This window comes from Zeugodacus cucurbitae, chromosome 5 (assembly GCF_028554725.1).
Source record: "Zeugodacus cucurbitae isolate PBARC_wt_2022May chromosome 5, idZeuCucr1.2, whole genome shotgun sequence".
Taxonomy (NCBI): domain Eukaryota; kingdom Metazoa; phylum Arthropoda; class Insecta; order Diptera; family Tephritidae; genus Zeugodacus; species Zeugodacus cucurbitae.
The window spans coordinates 33,613,634-33,627,631 of NC_071670.1; positions in this window are offsets into that span (position 1 = coordinate 33,613,634).

Consider the following 13,998-nt stretch of genomic DNA (forward strand, 5'->3'; position numbering starts at 1 on the left):
CACCATGTTGCACAAACAACTTTTTTTAACTCTTTAAAGAATACTCGCGTATAAACACAAACAATTGTTCACATGGCCGCTTTAATCTTTTAAAATATTCACACGTTTAAGAACACTAATAATTTGTTTATAGTTTTACAAACGTTTTGCATGCCACACTCTCAAACACGCACTCGAAATATTTATTTTTATTCTCGCCGTTTTGTCAATATTTAACAGTTATTCTTATTATACGCCAGTACAAAAAGCAATAAACTTTGCCGGCAGCAGGCAGCACGCAACCTGTACACGGCAGGAAATCAAATCGAGTGACCGGCCACGTTGGCCGTCTTCTATTCTCATATTCCTCTGTCTGCAATAACTGTAATTATAAATACCGTTACATGCAATTGAAACTATAATGAGTCGTTTGTGCTGTGCGCCAGAACACTCTGACTCTTGTAGTACCCCCCTTGTCTCAGCGCTCTGCTGTCTGGTTCGCGTAGCGCGTGCTTTGCAACCTCACTGCCACGACTCAACAACAGCAACGATATAAGGCGACTAAAGCACGCCACGACGACGCGTATTTGCCGCTGTCAGTTAAATAGTGGCAAATGTGCCGGCATTCCCAGGTACTATGTGTGCTGGCCGTGGTATTGTGTCTGACTGCACATGTGTCGCTTACTGACCTGTTTGATTAGCTGTGCTACGTAGTCTTTTAACGCTATTTTTATTAACCGTTAGGCATTTGTGTGAGTGAGACATATGCACAGTGAACAATTTCAGAGGTTTAATCAGAAAAACTTACTAATTCCATACTATGTCCATATACGGATCGTAATTATTATTTTTTTAGTTCGTAGCCGTCATCGGATCGCTATGTCTGGGAATTGCTTAATTGTCCAAAAAATTTCAAGTGAAAGCAATAACAAAGTTGGAGAGTTGAACGCGATAAGTTGCGAATATTTCCATAAAGTATTTACGATGTGCATTAGGGGACAAGATGTAAGCGAGCAAATGTAGGTTAGGTATTAACGATCTCCGAATAACTAAGAAAAATATTATGAAGGTACGCAAGCTTAAGGTTTTCTTTACTCGCCAGTTTCCTTTTGATACCAGCTCAGCTTCATGTATACATTTACATATATACATCCATATATATGTATGTTGACTCAAATGAGATTACTCAATCTTAGCTAATTTGACGGAGAACAAATAGCTCTCTAGTTGAAAATTTTCATGTTTTGCTGCGCTTCTGCACTGGGGCTTCTGGGCTTTGACTTTCACACAAATAACTACACGTTTTGAGAATATAGGTATATAAAGGGAAGTTTTATTTCAAATGAAAAACATAATATTTTTTTAAGCTCTACTGATAGGGTAGTCTCTTCAGAAAGGTCTGAAATACCTTTACGTTAGGGTGAGTGAAGGTAAGTATTTAAAATCAACTTTCACTTGATATTTAAATCAAAATACACACATATTGGACGAATAGTCGTTGAGAAAGGCGTTGAAACGGAAAAAAAGCTCACATGTCTCACTATATTGATTATTCAGTGACAGAACCTTAACTTAGCCCATATAAATATACTTTAATTAGGAAATATATATATACATATGCAAAAACCAATTCTTCTACATACTTCTGCCATATTCTTAAGAGGAAATGCTCAATAATCTGGTTAGACCTACGACAGCAAATGTCAAAATGGTTTGACGTCGCTTGTTCGCGGAAAAAATCAAAAATTCAACAAATACACTGATACTAAGAAAGGCATGTCACCACACGATAAATCCATTTTTACACTTAAAACATAACTGAGCCAAAAACGGTTGAAAAGTAGCGCAAGAAATTTCTACGAATAAAAGCACAAAATATCTGTTGCGTATACGCCATGACATACCATAAGCAGATATGTGTGTACTTGCAAATGATAGATGGACCACTCAGTAGCCACTGCTACAAACAAAAAATAAAATAAAATGTAATAAATGTATATAACGTGCTTTGAAATGTTTACACACAAAATGGCATACCTAGGCATACAAGTGCATTTATGTCAGGTTAACAAACAAACATACATATGCATATACATATATTCGAAAAATAATAACTTTTGTGACACAAAAGCATATATGCACGTTTGCCGTTCTACAGGTAGAGTAACATATATATTTATAGGTGAGTACTTTTATTTTCTGTCTTCCACAAATTTAGACTCAAATGGCAGTGACAGTTTAATAGCTTATGACATGACTCTATGTGTGTGGTTAGAGCTTTTAGAATTAGTAAATAAGTATGAATAACAAATACATTTTTAACCGTACTCAGGTAATATGTTAAAGAAAAATCAATATATATATATATTTGGTTCACAACAACAGTAACACATATTGGACTTGGTTAAAAACTATTATATTCAAAGATGTGTGGAATGATTTTCTAAACGAAATTACCGTAAGCTTATTACCAAAATTATACCTATACATATAGAGGTAGTCAAAAGTATTTACTTATTGAACGTTTTTTACAAATTCCACACAAACAACAACAGATCGCCAATGATTATCAACATTACAATATTCGTCGCATAATTATAGTGGAACCAAATTCAAACAAATATGAATAATTATCATTAATGTAGTGAATGAGATTCGTCATTGAAATTTCTTTTTATCACTCTTAAACCTTTTTCAAAAAGGAAATAGTAAGTACATTTGACCTTCGAATATTTCTTTAAATCGCGTCCGTTTTCATTAAACACAAAATTCATTTCCAAGTTGCATGAATAATTTCATTTGTGTCACATAAACCGACTCTTAACCAACCACTCGTATTTATAATGGTTACCGTTGCAGTTGGTTTGAGTATATTTGCGGGTTGCTGCAAATTCAGTTGACTTTGCGAATTAATTCGTTTCTCTCTTACCCGAACAACAAATGCAGAGGCTGATTTGAATTCGAGATTTTAAGAAATATCAATGGAAGCCTTGAAATTGTGTTTTCAAAATGCAAAACAGTATTACTTAAGAGTATTGGTTTTAAAATTAGTTAAAGTAAAACTTGTGCTTCGGATCGAAAAAATTTTATATATTAACATAAATAAATATTTTATTATAGTTTGCAATGATAATATTTGTCGTAAATATGATATGTAGCATACTACTGCAAGGGCTTGAAAGCTTCTCTAATGACTAATGCCCAAACGTGATATGTTGTATATTTGTAACTAATATACAAATTATCTCCTTTGTTCTAATTATCTTCTTTGTTCGTCTAACAATTGTAAATCGGCCTATACCATATCTAGCCTGATATATCAAATGTTAAATAGTTCCCAAATCGAAAATGCCAAAGGCGGGATTATAAATAATTGTTTGTTGTATGCCGAAGTCATATTAAAATCACCGGAGGTATTTCTGAGATTTTGTCAAGCCCTTTAAGGGATTTCAAATCACGTAAATTAAGACTTGTATTTCATTATTTTAAGTAGCCTTATCTTAGCTGAAACATGGCTCCGTGCAACTTTTTATAATATCTTCAGAATGATATGAAGTGATGTACAATAACTTTATGTAAAAGGGACACTATAAGCTTTCTAAAATTTATATGAAGATTCTTGGAAACTGCTAATTTTAAATTTAGTAAAAAATATAATGAAAATATTCTCAGTAGATGTTTTCAAAATAGAACCATTCCAATACTCCTATATTTAACACATACTTATATTCGCATTACTTTTACTTAATTTCAACAGCCAATATATGAAAACTTTAATGAAAATTATTAGATTGAAATAATTTTACTCAAGTCTCCTTGATTGTGGTTAATGTGCATGAAATTGAATTTTATTTGCGGCATAAATTCACTTCAAATCAGCTGATGCATAATGCAGTTAATGTGTTTGTACTTTAACAAATACATTGGTAGTTTAAAACCAATTGACCTACTTTTGACTTAATTTGCTCTCAAGTGCTTCGATTATTTTCATGTTGGCGAATAAATATCAGCTACTCGTTTCAATTTCTTCCGAAATGAACAGTTGGTATGTGTTTTCTTAACTTCCAGGAACTTATAATTGAGAATATTCCATTTTTTATAAAGCATGATGAGCAAACAAAACAACATTTAATCGGAGAAATATTTCTTACTCTCCTTTCTTTTTTAAAAGGTAGGCGTATTTAAAGAATATTTGATGCATATGAAAAATCTGACTCAGAGTGTAATAGCACAGCCACAATCACATGATTTCTTGATATAATTAAGAGCAAAAATTCGTGAGTTCAAACTTTAGCCATAATACTTCATATATAACTATATGGTTAATATTTTTTATTTTCACTTCAAGGAAGCTGATATGCATATTCGCAGGTGGTTATGCCCAAATTGGCGGTTAAGTACGTCGACGGAGGGACAAAGTCCTACAAAGGAAGTGTAATGGGTCGTCTAATTAGATATAGGAAAATGTTGACTAACTGAAAATTTTCTTAGAATTTCGGATGAATTTATTCAAAATTCCGTATTTCTATAGTTTTACTTCGAAGTGAGAGAGTACCATCCCTCAAAACACCATTAATCTCACCGTTTCTCTACCAGATTTGCATTTAACGATGGACAACTTTAAAAGAGCGCTAGTTTCGACGTCAGTGAATTCCATGTTTTCATGTCTATAACTGTTAAACGCAATATCCAAACTAATCATACCAAACGTTTTGTAGGTTTTGTCAAAACTTTCCAAGATGTATAGTATTGTCAGATACCAGCTCTATGGCGCTTTCTACATAGCCGCGAAATTCAACAGACAAAGAAGGGGGAACGGAGATATTTGCCAAACTAATATATATCTATAATGGGATAAGAATTTCTCTTTCCAAACTTATATTTATTTAAGGCCAAGGGTTACAGTTGATAAATTCAATAGTAATTTTGAATATGAATATAAAATCCCACAATTCACTCAAACACAATCCCGTGACAATAAACCGCGAATATCTCGAATTATGCTTAATAGGTCAAACAGTGAACGACGTAAACCCGTAAACGGAGAGGGCCGATGCGACCTATCTTATGAGACTTCAATGTAAATGAACAGTCATCACCGCTTCTACCGCCCGCTTCTACCGTACGCTTCGGTAGACATTCTAGTCATTCGGATTTTTCCCGTAGAGACGAGTCGGCCGCTTCTCACTCTCGAGTCTCTTACAATGCAGGGTTACCAGTATCGATATTTTGTATTAATTAAAAAAATAAACTTTAAAATATTTAAACTTTTCTCAAACTAATTTCTCATTTTTTCTTTACTACTATGGGCATAACAAATTTTGGTTGCTACGGGCGACAAGTACGGGCGGGCGTAACGTTTTTGACTGTTTCAACTATTAAGTTCAAATTGGCAACACTAAAATTATAATGCGCAAAGGACAGGAACTGTCTAACGACCATAGATGACAATAAAACCTGCCATACTAAGGACTATCTAAAGATTCTTGATTGAAATAAGATTTTGAGCAAATGAAGCTAAAAATAGATTTCGATCTCCGATGTTTATTTTAGTACAACGAAAAAAATAAAGATTTTTCATTGAAGCTTTCCGGTAATTTAAGCTTCTTCTTTAAAATGTTTGGAGTTGGTAGAAGTTGCGGCAAAACTGATTAAAATAATTTCCGAAATTTGTTAAAGTTTACCTAAATATTGTGCTTGAATAAGTTCAGGGAACGTGGAAACACATAAATTAATATACTTACATATTCTTGCTTTGTATATAATACATATTTTTATATCTTTGGAAACTTCTCTCACCGATTAAGTGTCGTAGTTGCATGCATTTTTATTTCTCCCTGTAACACGTATACATATATGCCTCGAATACAGATAGCATGATAGTAATAATTGCATGAAGTCATTGCTTTCTCTTATTTTGCCTTTTGAAATAATTATAAAAAGCAAATAATTGATGAATGAAAATATGAAGAAATCCAAAGCAATTTCGGCACTAAAGAAAACAATTTAATGTCATGAGATATTTGGAAAATAATTAAGAATCGTATTTAAACATTTATTTATTTAAATTTAATTTAACGTCACTACTCATAAAAGTATTATACAAAAACTATATGGAGAGGTATTAGCATCAGCAAATACTAACAAAATTTGACAAAAACAAGAGAAACGAAAAAATGAACGCACTAAAAGTTCGTACTTTGCTATGCAAACAAATAGCAAATAAAATTCGACGCAAATGTTCGCTAATCAAAACAGCACAGCAAACTAGGTTGTAAGTAAGACAAACAATGCTAAACTCAAATAACAAACTAGTTTGAATTTCGCTATAAATTGTTGCTTACAGTTTTCAAGCCTTACCTCTAAGTTAGTGTTTAAAAATTGTTTGTTCTATGGGTACGATTACGATTACGTGAACGATTACGTTTATTTGTTTACGTTAACGTTTAAGTTGTACGTTATTTTTTGTTTGTTATTGTACACTTTTCAACTTTTCATTCTACACGTGTGTTTGTTTACAATTTTTTCCTTGGTGGTTGTGACTTATTGGACTAAAAGTGGAGGAACCCTAAATTGAAAGAACACATATTTAAATACAAATACATTAAAATCTTTACTATTAATTATACAAAATTTATATAAATAATTCGTAAAAGAAAAGAATAAACATATATTCATACTCAAATAGCAAAATAATGGTTCACATATGTTTTAAGCTACAAAACACAAAAAAAGTTGAAGTTTTACACAAATATAGTTACAATGAATAAGAGAATGTATTGGAATGAAGTGACCTATTTCTCTTCTTCTTTTTTTAAATAAAGACGATTTTAATAGTTCTTTAGGGAATAGTAGACGGACAACGTTTGAGTTCTATTCTCTCAAATACAAGGTTCTCAAAAAATAATTTTGTACTTACTTTCGATTTTCTAAATACCCTTCATTTTGAAGAAAACAATTGGTGACCATTTTAGAAATTAGAAATCTTTTTGACCCGAAATTATGCAATTTAAAATATGGTAACTTTCCTGAAACATAACTGTAAGTCTTGTTAAATATTTTACGTTTCATAACTATTTATATATTGTGTATTAAACCAATAAAAGTCGGATGTCAATCGCTCTTAGCAATATCTCCCACAGAGATTTTTTTAAAACCTTAGTCATAATATATCATCTATCGACAAAGTTTTATTACAAAATTCAACAGTTGGCAACTCTTCTCAAAAATATGTTTCAATGTAAATTCAGCCCTGAAGCCCTTTTATATGATAACTATATTGTTATTCGTCTTGGCTCCCACGTCACTGTTGACAGTCATAACTTTGAAGTTGTAGATAATTTCGTTTATCTGGGAACCAGCATTAACAACACCAACAATGTCAGCCTTGAAATCCAACGCAGAATCACTCTTGCCAACAGGTGCTACTTTGGACTGAGTAGGCAATTGAAAAGTAAAGTCCTCTCTCGACGAACCAAAATCAAACTCTATAAGTCGCTCATTATTCCCGTCCTGATGTATGGCGCTGAAGCGTGGACGATGACAACATCCGATGAGACGACTCTTGGGGTTTTCGAGAGAAAGGTTTTGCGCAAGATTTATGGTCCTCTAAACATTGGCAACGGCGAATACCGCAGACGATGGAACGATGAGCTGTACGATTTATACGACGACATTGACATAGTTCAGCGAATAAAAAGACAGCGGCTACGCTGGCTAGGTCATGTTGTACGGATGGAAGAAAACACTCCAGCTCTGAAAGTATTCGATGCAGTACCCGCTGGAGGAAGCCGCGGAAGAGGACGACCTCCACTCCGGTGGAAAGACCAAGTGCAAAGTGACCTGGCTTCACTTGGTGTTTCCAGTTGGCGCCAAAAAGCAAAAAGGAGGAATGAGTGGAGCGCTCTGGTGGATTCGGCTATAATCGCTTAAAGCGGTTCCTACGCCAAATATATATATATATATATATATTCGTTTATATCTTTTCACTTGCGTTAATTGATAGAAAAAACAAGGGACAACATCTCTTTCAACTATATTCGTGTATAATGTTTCAACATCTAAACATTTCAAAAACAATCCATTAAAAATTAATGACAGTTGAGTGAACAAGTTAGAAAAGCTCTTGATCTTTCACTAACAGATGTCTCAATGCAACTCTGTTGTTGGTCTGCTAAAGCTTCTCATTGGATATTGGCAAGATTTCAATGCTTATTGCTCTGGTTCAGCATATTCAGAAATGACTAAAGTTACCCAAACATCTTGGTTAAATGTTTTTGACAGGAGAGCAGCGCCCAAAGCTAGCGAGCAGAGACATGTCGAATCGATGACGGCTATTGAAATTGGTCAACTTAACAGACCTATTTCTACGACATATAGGGCCTTTATTCTCAGGAACTATGGTATAAAAAGAAACATAATTGGGGCTACCAAAATATCGTATAGCATATGAGGTAAATGGTAAGAATCTTATTTAACCCACTCTCATAAATGAAATTGTATGAAATGATGATTTCGAAATGTTTTATTTTTTTTAATTTTTTAGAAATGTTTTGTAAAATTCATAAAAATAATAATTAAATGTTTTTAAGTAATCGAAATTATAATTTTATGTTTAACTATATATTTAAATAGTTTATTATTTATTTTGATTAGTAGTTTTGGTTTCCAATCCATTGCACTTGCACCATAATTTCCACATATCCAAAATCACAAATACAAAATACAAAGACAACACCAATACACGAGTATACGAGTACGAGTACGAGTAGGAGTTATGCAAATACAAATAAAATTTGTTATTTTAACAAAAATAAACATTTAGTGATTACAACAAATCTTATGCGGTAGTACAACTGAAAAATATACATAATATTTTTTGTAATATGCGCGAACTCTTCCAAACAGAAATTATTTTTTTTAGTTTTATGAGCTTTTTATACTCTCGCAACAAATGTTGCTAAAGAGAGTATTATAGTTTTGTTCACATAACGGTTGTTTGTAACACCCAAAACTAAACGAGTTAGATATAGGGTTATATATACCAAAGTCATCAGGGTGAAGAGTGGAGTTCAAATCCGAATGTCTGTCTGTCCGTCCGTCCGTCTGTGCAAGCTGTAACTTGAGTAAAACTTAAGATATCTTGATGAAACTTGGCACACTTATTTCCTGGCACCATTGGAAGGTTGCTTTCGAAAATGAGCAAAATCGGACCACTGCCACGCCCACAAAATGGCAAAAATCGAAAACACATAAAGTGCCATAACTAAGCCATAAATAAAGCTATGGAAAAAATTTGGTATGAAGGATCGCACTATGAAGGGGCATATTTGGATGTAATTTTTTTGGGGAAGTGGGCGTGGCCCCGCCCCCTACTCAGTTTTTTGTACATATCTCGCAAACTAATAAAGCTATATAAACCAAACTTTCTGCAGTCGTTTTTTTTAGCCACTTCCTAATGCAGTCCAAAAATGAAAGAAATCGGATAATAACCACGCCCACCTCTAATACAAAAGTTAGGTTGAAAATTACTAAAAGTGGGTTAACTCACTAACGCAAAACGACAGAAACACTAAATTTCACATAAGAAATGGCAGATGAAAGCTGCACTCAGATTTTTTTACAAAATGGAAAATGGGCGTGGCATCGCCCACTTATGGGTCAAAAACCATACCTCTGGAACTACTCGACCGATTTCAATGAAACTTGGTTTGTAATAGTTTCCTTACATCCCAATGATATGTTGTGAAAATAGGCCAAATCGCTTCACAACCACGCCTACTTCCTATATACCAGAACTTTGAAGACAATCTGAATCGTTTACTTTACAATATATAAAGTAAGCACTAGTGAAGATATCGGTGCAGAACTTTGCACAAATACTATGTTTATAGTGTGGCAGCCCCATCCTAAAAATCGCCGAAATCGGACCATAGGTTTTTAAGGCCCCATATATCGAACACGAGGACATCGGTGCTTCTAACCTAATATTATGGTTTCCAACTTTCAATGGACTTTATACAATATATATAACGAATATGTGGGTCAAATTGTGTATTATATAATATAAATAAAGTTAAATAAATAAATTGCGAGAGTATAAAATGTTCGGTTACACCCGAACTTAGCCCTTCCTTACTTGTTTCATTTTCTTTCATATTAAATTTGATACAAAAACAATAAGAATATATATAAACATAAACGGTAGTTATTGGTTGTGAACTCACTGGAAGAGCCTCCGCACGCGGCCGGTGGCGGATATGAGAACGAAAATTGATGTGCCAGTTTGGTGGGGGTGCCCAGGGCGCTATCTGCAAAAAAAAGAGGAAATTATGGGAATGTATATATAAAATATAATAGATAACACTATATACAGATATAGATATGTAATAATCTATATAAATAATTTGATTTTTTTTTTGTTTTTTTTTTTTAATCCGAAATTTGATTGGCTGTGCTGACTCCAAAACAGAGATAATCGCCTAAACCAACAGATAGTTGTTGTGACACTCAAAATTTAATAATTCACAAACTCTATGCATCTCTAAGCATATTTGTTTCGATGTCTTCTGCAGTAATCACAAAATAATCGAACAACAACAACACCTACACCATTGATGTTAAGCATTGACTATAAAATTCATAGAATCATCATCCGTCAAATTAAGTCATGCCAAACAAACATATAGAACCAATAGTTTTTATTGTTGTCAGTGAAAATTCTTGGCCATTGGCAATTCGTGGCAGGCGTTCGCACACATTTGGAGACTTGCCAAAATTCGGTTTTATGAGATTCTCAGTTTCACACCAGTCAAACAAAATAAAATAAACAAGACGAGATGGGATAATGACAGTTCAGAGGCGTCGGTACACGAGTGTCAGATCCAAGGGGGTACTTGGACTGATTGAGCCCCCCTTTTATGTGTGACATATGGAAATTATTAGTAATAGTAATAGTTTAATAATTGTGAATTTTATAATTTTATTGCTACATAGGGATCATATTTTATATATTTACAGTGGAACTTCCGAAACTCGAAGTTCTGTAACTCGAAGATCTCCATAACCCAAACTCTTGAATTGGCATTAGAAGTGAAATTTCATAAAAATGTCCTTCCATAAATCGAACTTTTCGACAAGAGCATGACACAAAAATTAATATTTTACTATAGAGGCACAGTTTTAAAAGAGCCCCTCTATCCTATGGAGGCAAACAATAAATAACAATTTTCATAAAATTATTTCATAGCGATCTGCCTTATTTATGTAATAAAAGAAAGATAATATTATGTCCATAAAATAAGTCTTCACCAATGGTGTCTCCATTTATAGTTGCCTGTACATAAAGTACAATCATCTGTAGCGTTCGACAACGCTAAACATCTTCGCACAGCTGAAAGCGACTTGTTACGGTACTCAATATGCTTTCTGGTTGTGTGATTATTTTGTTTATTTTGCGCTATCCCCTTTCAGCACCGTCGCACTCCTTTCCCCATGGAATTGCTCGGCAACGACAGTTTTATGACTGCCACTGTTGGCAGCCCAAGCGGCCGAGAGATTGTGTGTGTGCCAAAAACCACTGGCTTGACACTCCTCCTTTCAGAGCACGCCCCCTTCGGTGCGAATAGCTGCTGTCAAGCAATTCCTGCTGTTGATTGAGCACTTGTGGAATATTGGACCTTTTATTGTGCGACAGCGGCGCAATATTGACTGGCGAAAGCACATACATACATACATATGTACATCCGTTCATGCAAATTTACGTTCTCTAAATATATGTTTATTTATTTACGCTGTGAAGCGTAAAATGTATACATATATGTATGTTTTGTTTTTGAAAATAAACACTTTATTTGTGAATATTTGCCATTCTTGTGAGAATTAGCTTGGGATTTGTATTTTTTCTCACCATATTTTACGAAATATTACTTTTATACCCTGAACAGACAGGGTATATTAAGTTTGTCATGATGTTTGTAACACCCAAAAGGATGCGTCGGAGACCCTATAAAGTATATATATAAATGATCAGTATGTTGAGCTGAGTCGATTTAGCCATGTCCATCTGTCTAGTCCTTCAGTTTTTAAGATACCGTTTTGAAATTTTGCAGATGTTATTTTCTCTTCAAAAAGCTGCTCATTTGTCGGAACTGATATCGGACCACTATATCATATAGCTGCCATACAAACTGAACGATCGGAATCAAGGGCTTGTATGGAAAGCTTCCCCATTTTACTACATATCTTCACGAAATTTGGTGTGAGTTATTGTTCATAGAAATAATTTAATCTCCAAAAAAATTGTTCAGATCGGTTCACTATAGCATATAGCTGCCATAAAAGAAATGTGAAGGGTATTTTAGCTTCGGTACAGCCGAAGTTAACGTTTTTTCTTGTTTTGCATTAATTTCAAGGGGTAATATGGAATTGGAGGGTAATATGGAATAGGTAGTTATAGGGGCCCCATCAGCCTTTTATACTTCCTTAACTACTTGGGATGGAATACATTAAAATGGTCCAATTCCTTTCCAAGGATATCAAAAAAGCTATTCACATAATATTTTGTGAAATATCTTGCTCTTGCCAATGAAGTTCCTGTTGGAGAGCGGAACTCCAAATTTGCGTTCCTCTTTAAAAGCAAACACATCCAATGGGTGCATAATAATATTTCAGCCAGTTGATAGGCTAAGTACTTAATATCTATACTCGATATTAGTCTCTAGCGTGGTAGTCCATATTAGAATCAACATGTGCTGGGGATATAATTGAGTTTCATTGCAATCTGAAACATATTTATTAAACTCTAATTATTAAAAATTAGCAAAAAAATATTTCTTAAACACACGTTATTTGTCAATTTATTCATTTCACAATAAAATTCAAACAAAAACGCTAAATTCACATACGCACCAATAATTATCAGCAACAGTTCCGCACTTGCTGAACGATAAATTCAAACCGAGGAAGCTTGCGCGAATAGGCGAAGAAATCAAACGACAATAACGGTGGAATTAACAACCGGAATTCAAAATAACAGGGTGGTCCATAACCCACCTTGTCCATATTTGCCTACTTAATCCTACAATAGCAAATGACATGTCCTGTTCCATGATGGGAGACCTCAACAACTCAAACGAACTGAGCATTTATAAAATTTCCTAAAATGTGGGAGTAGGAATATACATACATATAACAATTTTCAATTTTTAGAAAACACACTTTAGAAATGTTCCGAACATAACATTGAATTTACTATATTTGCAAATTTCAGCAGTACAACAATTATCTTTCTTTTGTTTGCTAAATAAATGCCTTAATTAGAGAATATTGCTCAAACAACTCAACGGTTTTATTTGACTTTATATCTCATCCTTTTCTCATTAAACAATACATATTTTATATTATGTTTCCTTTTATTACATCTAATTATGCAGTTTTATTGCTTATAACAATAAAATTTATTTGTTTACAAACTGTCTGTGGGTGATCGCATTAAAAATCGTGCTAATTAACTGTTCGGCTGAAAAGTAACAGAACAAATTTTCATGTGTAAACACTGGCAACACTTAAAAAAAAAACGTTTCTACTGTAAGTTTTGATAACTGTTTCCTGATTATAGTTGTTTTTCTAAATAAATTTTTTGACTTCGCATTTTCTAAACTGGTAGCAAAACTCTGACTTATTTAAGCCATTTTTGAAGCGAACACTTCATGAAAATGTTTCATCTCAGTACAGCATTTATTATGACACCCTATATACCATGAACCTCATTCAATTTTGTTGCGCAACACAATTTGGTTGCTTTCAATTCAAAATTTATTTTATAGTTTACTTTCAAACCTGAAAACGAAAATTTCACAGCTTTGCTTAATGCTTCCTATTAGGTTAGCTATTGAAGATTCATCTCACCTTGTTCATTCACCATCATTTGCGGTGTCTGCGTTTGCCGCAAAAGCTCATTATGTGAATCGCACATTTTCAGAATATTTTACATAAAAAAACAACTACAACTGATTTGTC